At 45.4% G+C, this 16,704-nt stretch overlaps 1 protein-coding gene across 12 annotated transcripts in view; it reads left to right on the forward strand.

The window, feature by feature from the left end:
- Positions 1–16,704, forward strand: part of RAD54L2 (RAD54 like 2) — an 85,800-nt gene that overhangs the window by 12,277 nt on the left and 56,819 nt on the right. For 3 of the 12 annotated variants that reach the window (XM_086846234.1, XM_086846240.1, XM_086846231.1), the window contains exon 1: positions 5,619–5,735. The gene's annotated coding sequence lies outside the window, so the exon portion shown is untranslated. Of the gene's footprint in view, positions 1–7; positions 391–2,321; positions 2,405–5,608; positions 5,736–9,243; positions 9,310–16,704 lie in introns of those variants that run through there. The other 9 variants (XM_086846236.1, XM_086846229.1, XM_086846226.1 and 6 more) reach the window with 7 other exon arrangements.

Consider the following 16,704-nt stretch of genomic DNA (forward strand, 5'->3'; position numbering starts at 1 on the left):
TGAGGGAGTTTAACTCTGTACTCTCCTCTTGCCCAAAGTGAATGAAACATCCTGGAGTGCAGAAAGCCTGTGTTGGCTAGGAAGGGGTCAGCACACTTCAGGGGTGGTGTGAGGGTGGATGTTGTTGCACTCACCTTGTCGTACCTGCTGTAACCACCTGGCTGGGAAGGAGGGCTTAAAAGCAGGAAGCTGAAGCTGGAGTTGTGGAGATGTCTGGTTTCTTAGGCTGGGCTTAAAAGCAAATAGGGTGATGCCGTGTTGTAAGATTGCATTTTGTTTATTTGCTTCTAAATTGTATCATGCTCTGTAGTTCGGGTAAAGCAGAGCAAGAAGAAAGCTACATCAAGTGTTTTTGGCACTGCTGTGAATTTGCTAATGGGCCTTTGCAAGGTAGTTCAATTATGCATTTACATGTGCTGGAGCTGTGGGTTTAACTTTGCCCCCCCCTCTGGGAGGTGTGAGCATTATGGGTGTCTGGGGGTTCACTGTTGCCCTCATTCACATCACAGTTGGAGTGGGAGATTAAGCAGCTCCAGCCTGGTTTTAGCCAGCACACTGCTCTGGGGACTGCCAGGAGCAGCTGTATGACCTTTTCTAATATGGTGTTACCTTGTATTAGTTTGTAAACTTGTTACTTTTAATGCTTTAAATACAAAACTACCTCTTCTGTGAGCAAAACACCCTGTCTCAATCTTTCTCCCTCCTGTTGTATGTCATACCTTTACTATTTTCTTTACTTTCCTGAAACCATAAACCCTTCCAGCCTCTTCTGTGAGAAGTGGTGACTTTTTTTACCTTTCTGCACCCAGTGTTTGAAAACGGAGTGTTGAAGGCTGAGGAGTGTTTCAGGTGAGCAGTGCTGTGCTGAATTATGCAATGACGTTACAGTGTTTCAGTACTGCAATCCTCCCCAGAGCAGCTCACCAGAGGATTGAGACACCAAAGACTCACCTTTTCAAGCAGAGAGATCTTGCTTTGTAGGGACACTGAATCCCTTCTGGACTGGACTAGTGCAGAGCCCAACAAGCAGAGGAAATGTTCAAGTCGTTTCGTGGGGTGAGATTTGCCTTGAACTTGCCCCTAACGAAACTCCCTTGCTGGTGCTCTGCAGTGGCTGGTTCTTAGCCCCTTCTAGCGGGGGAAGGAGCAGGCTGCAGGCTGAGTCTTGAAGTGCGGGTGAAATCCAGCCTGGATATCACGACGCTGATTAAACTGGAGCACCACAAACCTTACAGGCTACTCTGAGTTGTGGCTCCTTGAGCAAGTCCTTCAGCACAAAGCTCAGTGATACCTTGTGATATTAGAAATCGAGTGAACTTCTGCTTTTGATTTTCCACTTCTCCCTGCACGACTGATTGAGCCCTTCTCTCAGGATGAAAACAGCTTGGCAGCACCATCAGGTTTCCCATCCTGTAGTTGGGCTGGGCTCCCTGTGAGGGACAGGAGTCTCCCCCTTTCTTTCACCATTGGATAGAAGAGCAGCAAGCAAAGGGACCAGTGAATAGCATCTGGAGCAAGCACCAAAGAAATGAGGAATGTCAGAGATTAGTAAAGGCATGTGGAAAAGGAGACAACTCAGATATGGTAATGGTGAATGGTGGTGTGATGCAGAGCACTGTGTGACACCCCTGGCCACGGATGGTCTCCAGGGAGCACAGGTGGTGTCACCATGGCACACTGATGTCTGTGTCTCTTCAGTGGCAGCTGACATAACAGGTTAAACCGCACAGTTGAAAGAGAAGGGTCTAAGAAAGGGCACATCCACCAGTAGGAGGAACTGTGCTGTCACTCAAGTACTTGAGAAGAAATTGCTGTGATGTATGGTCCCATCCAACCAAACACATTTGTGCCAATGGTGAGGGTTGATGTTTTTAATTGCTTTGTATAAGGTGTCATATGCTAAGTTGTATCTGCTTGGGTTGTAGAGTAAAATTCATACCTGGTCACCTCACTGAGTGTCTGGACTGCACATTGATGGTATGTGCTGTTTCTAAGGATTCTGTCACATGCTTTGAGTTCCCAGAAATCTTGGTCAAATCTTAAGATGAAAGAATCCAGAGGTATTCTAGTGTCAGAATGCTGAAGGCAAAGCTGAGTTATTCTCATGTAAATGGGATATGTATTTTTCTCTCGCTCTAGAGGGAACCTTCAGAGAGTCTTGTCCTCTGACTAAGTAGTTCAGAACATGCTTGTATAACTTCCATGGAAATCTGTTGCGAGGGCATTTTGGGTCCCTACATGTTTTGTAGATTACACGTTTCAGAGCATTTAATCAGGGGTGTGGGGTCCTTTTCAGATCTTCCTTTTTACCTCTTTTATAGATCCTGTTATGGGGAAGAAGGCCCAGAGTATCCAGAAGAGTACTGACCTCACAGTCAGAACACTGAGCATCAGTGCACCAGAGGTACTTGACTGACACTTTTATTTGGGCACAAAACTCAGGACTGAAGCCTCTATGAATTGAGATTAAACTTGATGTTCTGATCAGAAAAGTCATGGAAGGTACACTTTGAAAGTGCCTTTTCCAAGTGGAATAAAACTTCATAAATTGTGCTCTGCTGGACAAGAAGAGCACAGCCAAGTCCAGAAGTGCTCATGGTTATAAGAGAATCAATTAGGGCATGTTGATGAATAATGCATGTGCAGCTTAGGAGAGATGGATGACATCGGTTTTATTTTTGTACTGTTAATTGAGAGTAATTCTAGGACAGAAAAAAGCACAAAGGGAAGATGGGGAGATTCTGGTCACAGTGTAAGAAGCTGGAGACTCATCAACAATGCTTCCTGTCCATTAAGCTGTAAAAACCTCAGGAAGAGGACTTGTACTTATGTCCTCTACAGCTCCTAATCCATGTAACTGATACTGCCCAAGAACACCATTCAGACTGTAAATGATATGAGCATTTAAAGAGTCAGAAGTTGAAGCTCTTGCTTTGAAATCTGATGGCCTTTCCTGTATTAAGACAATGTCTGCCTTGCTTGGGATCCAGTTGTAGGGCATCAATCAGTCATCTATTTATCCCTTGAGGTGTGGCTCTGCTGTTCCTTTGACATGTGCAGGGATCTTCAAAGAAGATCCAGTGCAGTGGGGTCTTGGAGTAAGCCTGGGAGCCAGGCTTCCCCACAGGTGGGGAATGTTCTGTTGCTGTTCACATATTGTACCCCCACATACTGATCTGCCGGTCAAAATCAACTACTCTTTAGATCTTATGGGTCTCCCCTTGGGTCCATGCACTGGTTGGGTTTGAAAAAACTAAGTGTCAACTCTGAGACTGAATTAACTGCTGTAGGCTAGAGCAGGAGCCTGGCAAAGCAGGAGGAGTGCTCCAGGTCCCTTTGCTTTGGTGCTTCCCAACACCCAGCTGCAGGAATTTCCCAATGCTTGGGCGCCTGCCCAGCCCAGAGCAAAACCTGCAGCAGGGGCCTTGTTGTATTCCAGCTGAGGCACAGAATATAAGGGAAGGGCAGAGGTCACATGTTGTGGTCAGCAGCCAGCCACTGGCCTGAGGAACAGTGCTGGTTGTTTGTAGAGCACTTCTGTTGATGGCTGACGTGTGAAAGGCTGCAAAAGCACTTGAGGGGTTGTGTAGGTGGCTGCTCCACTGAATTTATGGGGCAACCACTGATCCCACCTGGAAGATTTCATAGAATTTCTTTATTTGCTTATTCTGCTACAAACTTATCCTCCACCAGAGATGGTGAAGGACAGCTGCTAGCTGTTTAAGGATCCAGAGCTGTTGTGTGTGGTGGGACTTGAGGTTACTTCCTTGAGAAATAATACCTGAGTTTGCTACCTCAGTTCTCTCTGGATGGTGCAACTACAGCCTCAATGTTGCAAACCAGCAGTCATAATCCACACTTGCTGCTTGGACTGCATGTCTTTGGTTGTGGCTTCAGTGGGTGTCCTGAGGCTGCCCCATGAGCTGCCTGCTGGGGAAGCATGGGAGTTATGGAGCTGTGTGAAGGGATGAGCTCTGCAGTGGGACTGCAGACCCAGCTCAGTGTGTCCACCAGACAACATGGATATCCCACTGCAAAGGTTCCTTGGCTGTCAAAGATGGTGGTCATACATCTATAGAAGGCAAGAATAGCCTTCTAGGCTTTCTGCTTTAGCTGACTTGATAAAAATAAGGAGGAGGTGCTTAGCTGCTGGAGTGCTCAGGAATGGCCTGTGAAGCAGCCACCCTTAGCTGGCTGTGCTTGTCCATGTTGCTGTGGGGAAAATGCCTGAAGCATAAGACATGATAATGTTGTCATACAGAATAAAAGCCCATAAGGACTCCTCGCTGTTCTGCTGGAGGCATTCTGCCTGCTTTAACTTGCACTTGTTCTGTTGCTTCTGAGGTACCATCCCTCTCTCTGAAGGTCTCCCCTGTGTGACAGGCTGAGGCAGGGAAGGAAAATCTGTACTTTCATACCAGAAGGTCCCATAGAGGATTTGGATGTGTCTAGATGGGAGGAAGGGTAAAGGCTTACTGTGATCTCTTCATGCGTTTGCCAAGTACCCTGGGGCACACTGTTGGTGATAGTTCTGTGGTGCTGTGCCCTTTTTGTTTTGGATCAACTCTGGCTTCCCCGAAACCCAGCAGGCCCCTGAAGTACTCACAGTTGAGTTACATTGATGATCCTCAAGTTGCCAGAACATATCTAACCCAGACACCAGTCTCCCACTTTTATTTTTCTTGCTCTGGGTATTTGAGCATGAGGGAACCAGACAGGCACTTTCTCTGCTTGTCCTCTTTCTTCCCTGAAACTGATGAAAACACAGAACTCAGGCTGCTGTGCAGCTGAGCATCTTGGTGTGGTGTCAGCAGTGTCCTGGCAGCGCCCGAAGCTCTGGACCTGCTGGGCTCTCTGTCTGTGGGACCACAGCCAGCCCATGGAGATGAGCAATGAGCTCACCATTTTCTCAGCACTTGCATCAGAAATGCTGCCTGTGCTTTTGGATACCCCTGGTATGTGAGACCTTGAATTTTTAAGAGCTCTGGGAAGGCCGCAGAAAGGTTGGGGTTTAACAGGCTGAGGGAAGTGGGAATGTCGAGCTGGAGAAGGGTTTGGGTGGGCTCAGTGCTGGTTACCCCATCCCTGTGTGCAGGGTATGAGGCAGCAGAGCCAGGTTCGTGGCAGGAGAACAGGGAACAGCAGTGGTGAACATAAATGGGTCCTGTATCACTGGGTATGAGAAAAAAGTTCTTTCCTGTGATGAGTCCAGCGCCCAGGGCAGGGGCTGGGAGCCTGATGGGTTTTTATGCATGTGGAGGGATTTATCCTCGATGGGCCAAGGCCCAGAGCCAAGCTTCTTACTGTCACTGCCTTGAGGGCGGCTGGAAGAGAGACCCCCGAGGCTACTCAGCCTGAATGACCACGGGTCCCTGTGGCTAATTAGCAGCTTTCCGCGGGCGGTGGGGGGTTGCCCCTTGCAGTCGCTCTCCTCACAGCCGATGGAACCGGCAGAGGCAGCCCGGGCCCCGCATCCCGCCTCATCCCGCTCCAGCCCCGGGACCCCTGGGGCCGGGGGGAACCTTTCTGCGCCCTGCGGAACCTTCGCGGCGGAGGCGCCTGTTGCTGCCCGGGGGACGAGGCGGGCGCTGCGACGGGGGGCGGCCCCGAGCGGCGGCGGAGCCCGAGGAGCGGCGGAGGCGGGAGGAGGCGGCGGGGCGGCCGCAGCTCCCGGAGCTCCCGGGGCGGCCGCAGCTCCCGGGGCCGCCGGGCCGCAGCCCCCGCCCGCCGTCCAGGTGAGAGCGCAGCGCTGCGGAGCTGCCGCCACAATGGGAGCGGGCCGGGCAGGGGCACGCCGGCGGAGGCCCGCCCGCCCCGCCGGGGGTGTGCGCGGAGCGGCGCGGGGCGCCCGGCCGGCCCGCGGTGGGCGCCGAGTGGGGGCGGCGGGGGAGCGGCTGCCGCGGTCCGAGGGGCCGGGAGCGTTGCGGGGGTGGGAGGGCGGAGGGGCGGTGCTGCCGGGCCGCCCGGGGGGCGGGTCCCGGTGCGGGGCGAGGAGCCGGGGGCTGCGGGGCTGGGCCCGGGGCTGAGGCTGCACTCGCCACCGGGAGAGAGGCGGCCGGCCCGGGACTCGCCTGGCCGAGCTTCGGGGCCTGAGCGAGGTTCTGGTTGTGGGGGAGCCGGGGGGTGCGCATGCCCCCTGTGGGGTGCCGTGGCTCCCGGGGGTCCGTCCGTGCTGGCTGTGCGGAGACGGAAGGGCCTGGCGGAGCCCGGGTACGGCGGGTGTCACGCTCTGCTGTGGCCGAGCGGCAGTGATCTGTGCTACTGGTAAACATGGTCTATGGGACTGGTAAACAGACATGCAAAGTCATAATTTATTGTCTGTGTGAGACTTGTTTGTGAGCTGTGGAAGGGGAAGGCTCGGTGTGCTGAGCTGGTGCTGCTGATCTTGTTACCTCTCCTCTCCGGATCCCGTCTCACAGCTTTTTAACTTGCTCCTTCCGAGGAATAGGTTTTGGATGTATGTTTCTGTGCTCACATTTGAGAGATTCTCATAAACTCCATTGAAATCCTCTGCTGTCTCTTAGTCGATTGGTACAAAAATGGTACTTGAAAAAGTTCTCATTACATCCCTCCAGTCTATATGCAGGTAGGGGAATTTTGATTAAAAACATAACAAAAACAAAAAAAAACCCAGCCTGAACCCAAAACACCAAACAGTAGAAACCCGAACAGTAAAAGGAAATAACCGGGTTTTTCTGTTTGTTTGGAGTTTGTTTGGGTTTTTTATGCTAATAAGATGGTTACATTTGCTTGTCTTTAGAACTTTGTTAACATTGGATATCCTTTGTATGGTTATGCAAGCATCATGCTGGGTGAATAATCACTTAGTCTATAGGAAATCACTGCAGAAACTTCTGTATTGGTTCAAGATGTTCTGCTGCCTGGTTGAAGGTGATAGCTCCCTTCTGACTTAGAGTAATGGACCTTGTGAGTGGTCTCTATGTGCTTCAGTGCAGTCAGTTAATTTAGAATAAACAGCCTTTGTTTAAGTAGCTCTGCTCTAGGGGCAGCAGCACCCAGCAGAAGAATGAAGACAAAACAGTCTGCTTAGACCACTGCAGGTACTCTTGGTGGGAGCTGGCATGGTTTTGGTTCACAAAGTGAGCTTTTTTTCCCAGGTGTGGAGCTGTATACCCTGCATATACTACAACATCACCTTTACAGCATCAGAATGTAGGGGTTGTTCCTTGAGGGTAGGTCCTGAACATGATATTTTCAAGAGATATACAGTCGCTACTTTAAGGAAGAGCTGTTGTGGATGTGTGATGTTTTTTGTCTCTGAGTAAATACCACCATCTCCCAAAAAATCTCTGAATGTTCAGGCACTGGGTTCCACTTCTACTGCACTCAGGTAACTGGTAACTTCTGTGCCTCTAAAATCTCTTGGAATTCCAGATTTGATACTCAAGGCTATTCCAGATCCTGGGTGGGAACCTGTGTTCTTGTGAGGAGATGAACCGAATAGCACAGGTTTTGTCTCCTCTCGATAATGGTTGTATTTTAGTGAAGATTTGAAAAGTATAACCTGGCATAGTAAATTTGTAACAGGACATTGTAGAGTTTTCTGGGATCCAAGCTGCATTATAGTTGGAATAATTCAGACTGCAAAGGGCCTCAAGAGGTGTCTAGTCCAACCTGCTGCTCAAAGTGGGATGTACACCAAGGTCAGACCAGGACTTTATTCATTCAGGTTTTAAACCCTCCAAAGACAAAGTTTGTCAGTTTCTGTGTTCTTGTTCTGGTGCTTGACTGTCCTCACACCAGGAAAGACCTTTTCTCTAGGTCAGGTCACACCTGCACCATTGCAGTTTGTGTCTGATGTCCTGCCACATGCCCCTGTGCACAGAGCCATGTGTAGGTCCAGTAGATCTGCTGTCAGCTCCCCAAAGCCTTTTCTTCTCCAATCTTGACCTCCCCATTTCCCACAGCCTCTCTTCACACAGCTCTGTCCCTGTGAGCATCTTGGTAGCCCTCCACCAAACCCACTCTGGTTTATCAGTGCCTGTCATGTACTGGGGGTGCCCAAAACTGCCTGTGGTGCTTCCAATGGCTCTGAAAAGTGCCAGGGAGCCATGGTTTCCCTGGATCAAAGTGGCTGTGCTGCTGTTGGCACAGCCCAGTGCTGTCACCATGTGTTGCATCTCCTGTGAGAAGGGATGTATTTGTACACACATGCTCACCACCCATGTCTCTCACCCTCCTGCTACACAGCTCTGCAGAGAGCCTCATTCATGTGCACACGGACGTGTGTGGGTACACACACGTGTCAAATCACACCACCTGCAGCACTGAGCAGTAGTTGTTTCATCCTTTTCCACATATTCCACTTGTCACTAGTGTGACTCTTGGCTCCCTGGCTCCCTTTCCTAAGTGTTCTGCTGTCACACATATCCTGACTTCCCAGCTGACAGGTCTGCCTGTTGCCTTCACTTTGTTTCTCAAAATTTTTTTGTTTCAAACACTTCCTTGAGCTGCATCAAGTTACTGTGCTAGGAAGGGAGTGGCAAGCTTTTCCCATGGGGATGGAGTTGAATCCCATTTGATCAAATCCAGAATGTAGCAATGCAGAAAGTGTGCTTTCAAATATGTTGGGTTTTGGGTGTGAATTGAATGAAACAGTTGGGTACAAGGTTTCTAAGAATTCTGTTAGTCACCCTGCAGTGAGTTTCTGTAATTTCTCTGAACTTGTTTCCATCAGGTGCTTAGAGGTTTTTGGGAGACAATACCCTGTGGGATAAATATTCTCTGCTAACAAAGTCTCTTATTTTAAACCTAATTCTCCAGAACTCAGTACCTGCAGAGGTTAAAGTACTGTTTGCTATTCCTAGAACCTTGGTACAGATACAGTTTTGAGACATGTTTTCTACTTACCCAAAATAATTTCTGCATTATATTTACTTGATTGTTGAGTTAATTACAGCTGAACTTGTTTCAGAGAATGCTCGTCTCAAGACAGGAATTTATTGTGTTTAAGCAACATTTTAGCTATATAAAGATAATTTATAGAGAGCTGGGGTTTCCCCTGCCCCCCAGATCAGTGCTTAGTGAGTACTTTTGCCAGCACAGAAGACTTGTGTAGAATCTGATATATAGGTAATTTGAAGCATTGAATGAAAATTTTGGTTTTTGTTAACTTTTAGAAACCTCACATTTAATTTTTAGGGCTTTATGCTTATTAAAAAACAATCTTAAAGATGAATGGGAATGATGAAATAATAAACAATCATTTGTTGTTTGACAAAGGTACAGAATTAGCTGATGAAATCAAGTGTCATATACTGGGAGAAGAAAGAAGGTAGCCATGAGAAGGTAAAATTTGTTGAACCTTTAGAAGCTGCTTGAGTTTCTGGGAATATGGTGGTATTGTTTTGTTGTTTGTCTTTTTTTTAAGTCATAATTTTTTAAAACCAGCTTGCTGGTGGCATGACATTCTAAATAACAGTGAGTTATTGATCAGTATTTTGTATGTGATAACCAGCAAATGCCAGCTGCACATTTGCTGACAAAATTGGTATATCTGAAGTTGGAACAAGTTTTGAGGGGAAGAAGCAAAAAAATAGATATCACTTTCATTCATGCAGATATAAAACTGCATAAGAATATCAATAATATTTGTTACTTTGAAAAATATCTCAAGGAATAGAAAATAACCTTTCAGAAATTCTTAAAGGTCAGGTGTACCATTGACTCAATTTATGCCTGATGTGGAATAGCAGAATTTCTGTGCAGTCCTGCGAGCAAGGCTGATTCAGTGCTATTGTAATCTCAGAGCAGCTGTAGTAATTGAAATCTTGCTCTTACTCAGTGGTAATGCTGGAGTTGGGGTCAGTCTGACACTTCTAAAAATTTTGTGGTGTTTCAAAAGTATCTGTGACTCACTTGAAGTGTTACACCCATCACTTGAACCTCATAGCAGCATTTTCAGCATGCTCTAAAACCTGCAAGTAGGAGCAGTGATTTGAAGCCCTCTGGGGTGGCCTGTCAGCTTGTCCCAAAGCTGCTGTTCTGGGACTGTATCTGCAAGTTGAAATGCACAAAGAAAGAAAGAAAGGAAGAATGATCCGAGTTTGGTGTTAGTGACACTCAGTTATTCAAGCATTGGAGAAGATGTAGAGGCTGGTAGGCACTTGTCTGGAGGAAGTATTGATCCTGTGCTGGGGAAAAGTGCTGATTAACTTCATGACTGAAGATCTCATTCAAACATGGAGAAATCTTTGGGGGAAAACCGTTGGCCAGTTGCTTTGAAACCGGCTGAAGAAATGTGTTAGATGCAATCAGTGCAGCTTGTGGTACAAACACAGAGTGCAGCATTCTAACCATACAAACACTGCCCTCTACTACTGCCCTAAATCCTAAGAGGAATTTCTGAGCTGCAAATTGCAGCTACCGTTTGCTTCCTGGACACCTATTTGAAACAAAGGAGAGTTGATGAGATGGACCAGCTTCTTGCTGGTATGACTTGAGTTACTCTCTCCTCCTTCTCCTCTACACCTGTACACACAATGGTACTGGTAAAAGCTAGCCAAGAATTAAGCATATTACAAAATTTCTCTTCTGCCACTAACTGTTCCTATGCTGGTAGACCTTTGATGGAAGATAGGTAGAAAACCAAAGGTGTAAAAGCTCAGCGTGCTTTCTTGGGTTACAAATACATTGAAACTTAATGCTGAACCAGGAGGGCTTGGGTCAAGTGCAGAACAACATGCTTTATATAAGAGAGGCATTATAAAAGCATATACTTATAAAAGCAATTAAAGGGGTTTTGTGGTGATTTGGCAGAAAACTTTACTCTGGTGTTCTCTGTGTCAAACTAGCTTGATCTAATTAACAAAAAAGTGGAGCTATACAAGGGCAGAATTGACCAACAGAAAAGTGCAGAACCTGGCTGGTTAGGTACAAAGAGTTTGTAGGGCAAACACAGAACGGGAAGTAATTGAAACATGGTGGAAGTAACATAATTAACAAAATAATACAATTTTGAATTGTACTTTCTTCTCTTCACAGTGAAATTTTTTATCTAAAATTCTTGTGAAGAGAACTTTTCTAGCCCAATAGAACTGTGGAAATGATGTTTTAGAGACATGGTAATTCACCAAAGGTTTTTCTTCAGTTTATCACGTCTTACCTAGAACATTCACGTCAATGAAGTGTGTGTTATTATATTTGGAGTTCTTGAATTCAGAATAAATAGGTTGTTAAAATGTATTGGTCTTATGTGAATTACTCTAGCTGTTTGTTGCTGATACAACAACAACCAACCAAACCCCAAACCAAACAAAATCCATGGCCCTGTCAAAGCCTGGGAGTGGATAGTGGAGCACAGGTGCTCTGACTGCCTGCTGAGTCAACATGGAGAATGAAATCTTGCTTAAAAAGGAATTGATTGAGGAGGGCTGCTGGTGGGATTTACTCAAAAGTAGTGAAGCAAAAGAGACTCTTTTATGTAGCTGGGGAGTAGTGGTGCTCTGGAAGATCAAAAAATTCTAATTAAATCTCTTGTATCAAACACATACTTACAAATGGGATTTGTGTGGTAATTGTATTCCCATGACTGCTTCAGTCAGTGAGGGTGTTGTTGAAAAGTGAATCTTGTTTAACAGATACAGTTTCATGTATGATCTGTGAGTCAACAACTGGATTAAAAACAGTAGATGTGGAAAATAGAATATGAATGGAGGATTTTTTCAGGGATTTATAGTAGGTCCAGAGCTTTGTAGTATTCTTGTCAGTGGCCTGGAAGAAAACATGAAATTAGAGCTGTTCAAATTTGTGGATTATGTAAAGGTTGTGCCTGAGTGGTGAAGCATGAAGAAGGGAACAGCAGCTTACAGTGTCCTCTGAATTGTTTGGGTAACTGGTTTTAATATGGCCAAATGTTTTTATAGAGCTGAAGCATGTTATGCATGTTATGGGAAAGACTGGAGGCTGTAGGTTTAGAATACAGAATTGTGCTTTCAGAAACCAGTGACCTTGGAAAGGATGGCAGGAGCAGAGCAAATATATGGCAGTGAGTCCTCAGAGCTTAAAATAAGCTAATTAATTTTTTAATACTAATGTACATTCATAATAACAGGAAATACTGAATAAGGACAGAGAGGTGAAATCAGTTGCAGAGTATTTTGACAAGGTTTAATGTTGCTGTTTTTAAAGAGATGTTCAAAGGCAAGAAAGATGTAGGGTTCAATATTATTTGAGGGATTAAACTGCTCATTATAAAACTTTTTCTTGAACAGCTCAATCGGTTTAGCTTATCACAAGGTACTTAAAAGTTTCTCAATTTTTTTTAGGGCAGAAAAGGCTGTGTACCAGAGGGCTCTTTAATTTAGTGAAAAAAGATACAATAGAAGCCAGTGCCTGGAAATTAAAAAGATTATTTCAAATTAGGAAAAATTTGTGGTTGAATGTGAATGAGATCAACCACTGAAGACATTAGGAAGATGCTTGTAAGTATTAAGGAAAATTAGGATGTCTCCATCTCTCAAAGTCATCAAGTCAGGATGGATTATCATTTGGAAGATATGGGTGAGGAAATGCACTGTAATTGTATGAGTGTACCTGGCACCATACAAGTTCAGGGGCATTGGCACTTGCTAAACAGATCTCACCCAGTCGTCTTCAGGCTCCTCCTGCACGTACTGGAGTCAGTCAAGGGATCTGGTGGTGGTAGTTGTTCTCTTATAGCACTCCTTTAAATCTATTAAGTGTACGTTTTCTCTTGAGGGAATAAATGTGCTTGTAGGCATCATGTACTTAAATGAAATCAAATATTTGTGGTCTCTTTCGTTTGGGAAGCGCTGTCATTTTGGTGATGGGGGGAGGAAGGGGCTGTATGGGGAAGGACAGGGGTAGCTGTTTCATTTCTTGAAGAGGTTGGAATATCTTCCCCAGTGTTTTTCCTCAAAAACATCTGATAATGTACTCTGAAGATGTTTACTCCAGTAGTGAGTAGTCTTTACATTCTGTAGAAATTGCATTTTCATTGGGGGAAGAAATTGCATATGTTCTTGCTGGCAGAGGTAGCTGAGTGTGGATGCTTAAGTTGTGCCTTGTGTGTCTCTGCTAGTGTGAAATCAGTGTGTCCCTTGTCCACCAGAAGAATGGTTTCTGTTGTGTTCTGCCTGCCAAAGCAGTGAAGGATGTAGAGAGGAAAAAACTGGGTCCTCTCCTGCCTCGGCCTTTAGGGAGATTACTGGTCATCCATGGGCAACTGTTTTGGGATGTTTTCCTAAACCCTTCTGGAAGTACAATGGAAACTAGTCTGGCTGTGACAGCAGCTTGTGCCTGTTAGGCACCTTTCCAGACACCCTGATCTTTTCCCCATCACAGGACGGGTACATGCCCAGTCATGTGTCAGAGGAGGGGTCATGGGAAATGCTGGATGCTCTGCTCATGGCAGGTTGTCTTGTATTTCTTTTTTTTTGCACTCCTGGGCTGGCTTGTGCAGGAAGGCTTGGAGATAAATCCCTCTGTTGAAGGAAATTGTTTATCTTTCATCTCCTTGCAGCTTGGAGGGGGTGTGTCTCCTCTGCATCCCTTGCTCTCCTTTCTGTTATCTTGTCTGACCCATTTTGCTGACAAAGAGAAGGCAGGCAGTGAAGAGAGACAGAAGTGGTTATAAGTGAACAATTTCTTTACCTCCCCCCTCCCCACAGTGATCTGCTGGCTTCTCTTTGCAGTTGCTTTATGTCAGGGAAAATTGAAGGTGAACAGAGTTAATTGTCTGGGAGTCTGTATAAAATTTTGGGGTTTGGAGGAGATTGTAGAACTCAGGAGATAAGGATTTCAGATTTTTTATTTCATTTGGTCTTAATGTGCTGGAACTCTTCCTGTATCCTATATCAGACAGGTATCTTTCTTGTGGTTATTGAGGGGACCTGTCACTTCTCACTTGTATCTCTGCTTGGCTGTGACATTATTTAGTATAAGCTATAGAATGTGAAAAAGTTTACCTGTGGCCTGAGTCAGAAAACTGAGACTAAGAGGAATGGCCTTTGGAGTGGCAACATCATTCTTGTGAGAAGAAAGGATGAGAGAAGACTTTTAGGACCTCATGCCAAAGGTGTTTATGCCTCTTTGAACAGTTTGGGTGAAGTTCAAGTGTTGAGTGAAACAAACACAAGGCAAACACAGGGGATGTGCATGAGAAGCTACATATACCAGTATGTATTTATAGCCAGATCCCCACAGTGACTCTTGGCTGCATTTTGGGGAAAGGTCTATGTTCTGGGACAGCCCAGGAATATCTGTTTATCCAGACATAAGATACAAGAAGAAAACAAAGGCAGAGGGCTAAAGAAAGTGATTCTCTTATTCAAGTACTAAAATCATCCCTTGATAATGGGTGGGGGTGGTCATCACAGCCAAAGTAAATTCTTCTCATGAGGTTAAAGAAATTACCCATTTGTTCTCATGGTACAGATTGCATTACTTCCTTTTGTCACCCCATAGAGGTGTTCCTTTAACAAGTCCCCCATGTGCCTTTAGGAGGGGACATGCCTTGACTCAGAGAAATTTCTGTCAGTGTGGATTATCAGTGTCTAAAGGTTAGGACAGCTTATCTTCCTATTCCCTAAAACAGAGTGTCATCCTGCTTTTTCTGGTGCCCTTGTGTAATTGGAATCTGTTTACAGAGGCTCTCACTAAAGGTGCTACATGCTAAGGACTTACATGAGGAGGTGTGTTTTGCCTTAAGCTCTGGGCAGTTTAAGAGTAGTTGCTGTGGGGAGAGAGATGTGCACAGCAAGGGTGTCCGACTGCATGACATGATACTTCTGTGCTTTGAGTGGCAATTGCATTGGGTTTTCAATTGAAAAAGTCCAGCAAAATGAAGTTCAGAGCCACTTTACACAAACGACATATTGATGCCATGACTATTCAAAGAAAGAAACAATTGAGAAGATTATCTCCCCTTGGCTACATGCACCATCCATTGGAGTTTTGAAGGCAAGGCTTTGTCACTGGGACCATCTCACTTTGTCAAACAGAAATGCTGTCTGTCCCCTGCACTGGAGCAGTATCTGGCTGCTTAGAGCATGGCCTTGGTGACAGTGACTCTAGCTTGATCAGCCCATACCCAGGGCTGCACATTCTCACCCTCTCACTGTTTTTTCTTCCCCTTTGTGCCTGCACAGTTTCTCATGCAACTTTGTGATAAATCACATTTGGGAGCTGAATTTTGCTTCCAGGTAGGTTTTCAGCTGAATCAGTTTGCTGTCCAGCCACGCAGAGGGTTGTGCTAGCATGGTCTGGGAGCAGTGTGTGAGTTGGGAAAAGAGCAGCTGCTGCAGAAAATGTGTCCGAGGCCTGGGAGGCTGCAGTCAGCAACGGGAAAAATGGGTAATTTAATCAAGGCCAAATGTTTATTGCCCTTCTGGTGCCTGTGAAGTCTGAAAACTCTCTGTCAGTGTCAAGGCAGGTTTCTTTCTCTCTAATTGGTGGGTTTAGCATCAGGGTTTGGTTGGCATCTTCTGTTTAATGTGCTGTTTTATTCAGTCTTTGCATTCATTATTTGAATCACTTACTGATGGAAGTGAAAGGAGCAGCATTCCCGGTGTAACATAACTGCCCAGAGGTTTGATTACTCTTGCAGCATTGCTACTTAACTCTTGTGTGAAAAGGCAGCTGGCTGTGGCTTCTCCTTTCCCAAAGTAGTGCAAGAGCTGTAAATTCCTTCCTTAAAAAAAGTGCCTGGGTTCTGGAATGCACCTCAGCAACCAAACACAAGCTTCCGGGCATAGGAAGTAAGAAAAACCAGCTTGCTTTTGTAGGGGATGTTGGGTGGAGGAGATAGCAGGAACAAAGAATATTTTCTTAAGTTGAGAAGTTGTAGGAGTGGTGACATCAGTTGGATTTTAAGTTCCTTGTCCGTAGGTGTCAAGGAATTTAGGGAACAGGAGCAAGAAATAAGCCTTACAAGACCAGTGGCATTTTGTGCTTAGCGCATGAAGTGTAACACAGGATCCAAGCAGGGAGAAACAGTTGCCTTGAAAACTGGGTGTCAAGGTGATTGTTGCATGGAATAGAGAAGATTTGAAATTGAAGGAGTGCATTTGAGATCAGATATTTGGGGAAAAGCTGTTATCCCAGAAGAGATTAATTTTTTTTCTCTTGATTTTTCCCGCAGTCTTGGTATGTGGTCCTGTTATCTCTGAAGAAGAATTTCCCGGGGAAGCTGTTTTTTTTGGTTTTTTTTTGGTTCGGGGGGAGCTCTTAATTCTGGACAATGCATAGTAAAATTGACCCTAGCCTGTCAACTGTAACTTCACATCCTGTTCTCCAATGAATGGGAGTAGTTCAGGTCTGTGATCTGAATTTGTTTATTTTATAATGACAATAGTTAACTGCTTGAGAGAAGTAAGACCCAGATAATGAGTAGAGAACACTGGAGAAGTGGGTGATCTGCTTAGTCATACAGACTCTGTAGGAAAATGCTCTCTTTTTTTTCCTCTCTTACAAAAAATTGTTTAGAGGTGCCTTTTCCTTTCTCCTGTACTTACCATAGCACTCACAAAAAGCAAGAGAGGAGATCTTATGTTTCATTTAATCAATACTTCTGGTCACTGAAATGCTCATTTGAACAGAATGAGATACTCTGCCTCTGTGCTAGTGTGGGACCTCTTTGTGAATATCCCTTTATTGTGATGAGGAAGTCTTTAACTTTTATCATTTGCCTTCTTCATTCCTAGCAAGGGGACAACTATGAAT

The sequence above is a fragment of the Cyanistes caeruleus genome, chromosome 11 (genome assembly GCF_971803275.1).
Source record: "Cyanistes caeruleus chromosome 11, bCyaCae1.hap1.1, whole genome shotgun sequence".
NCBI lineage: Eukaryota > Metazoa > Chordata > Aves > Passeriformes > Paridae > Cyanistes > Cyanistes caeruleus.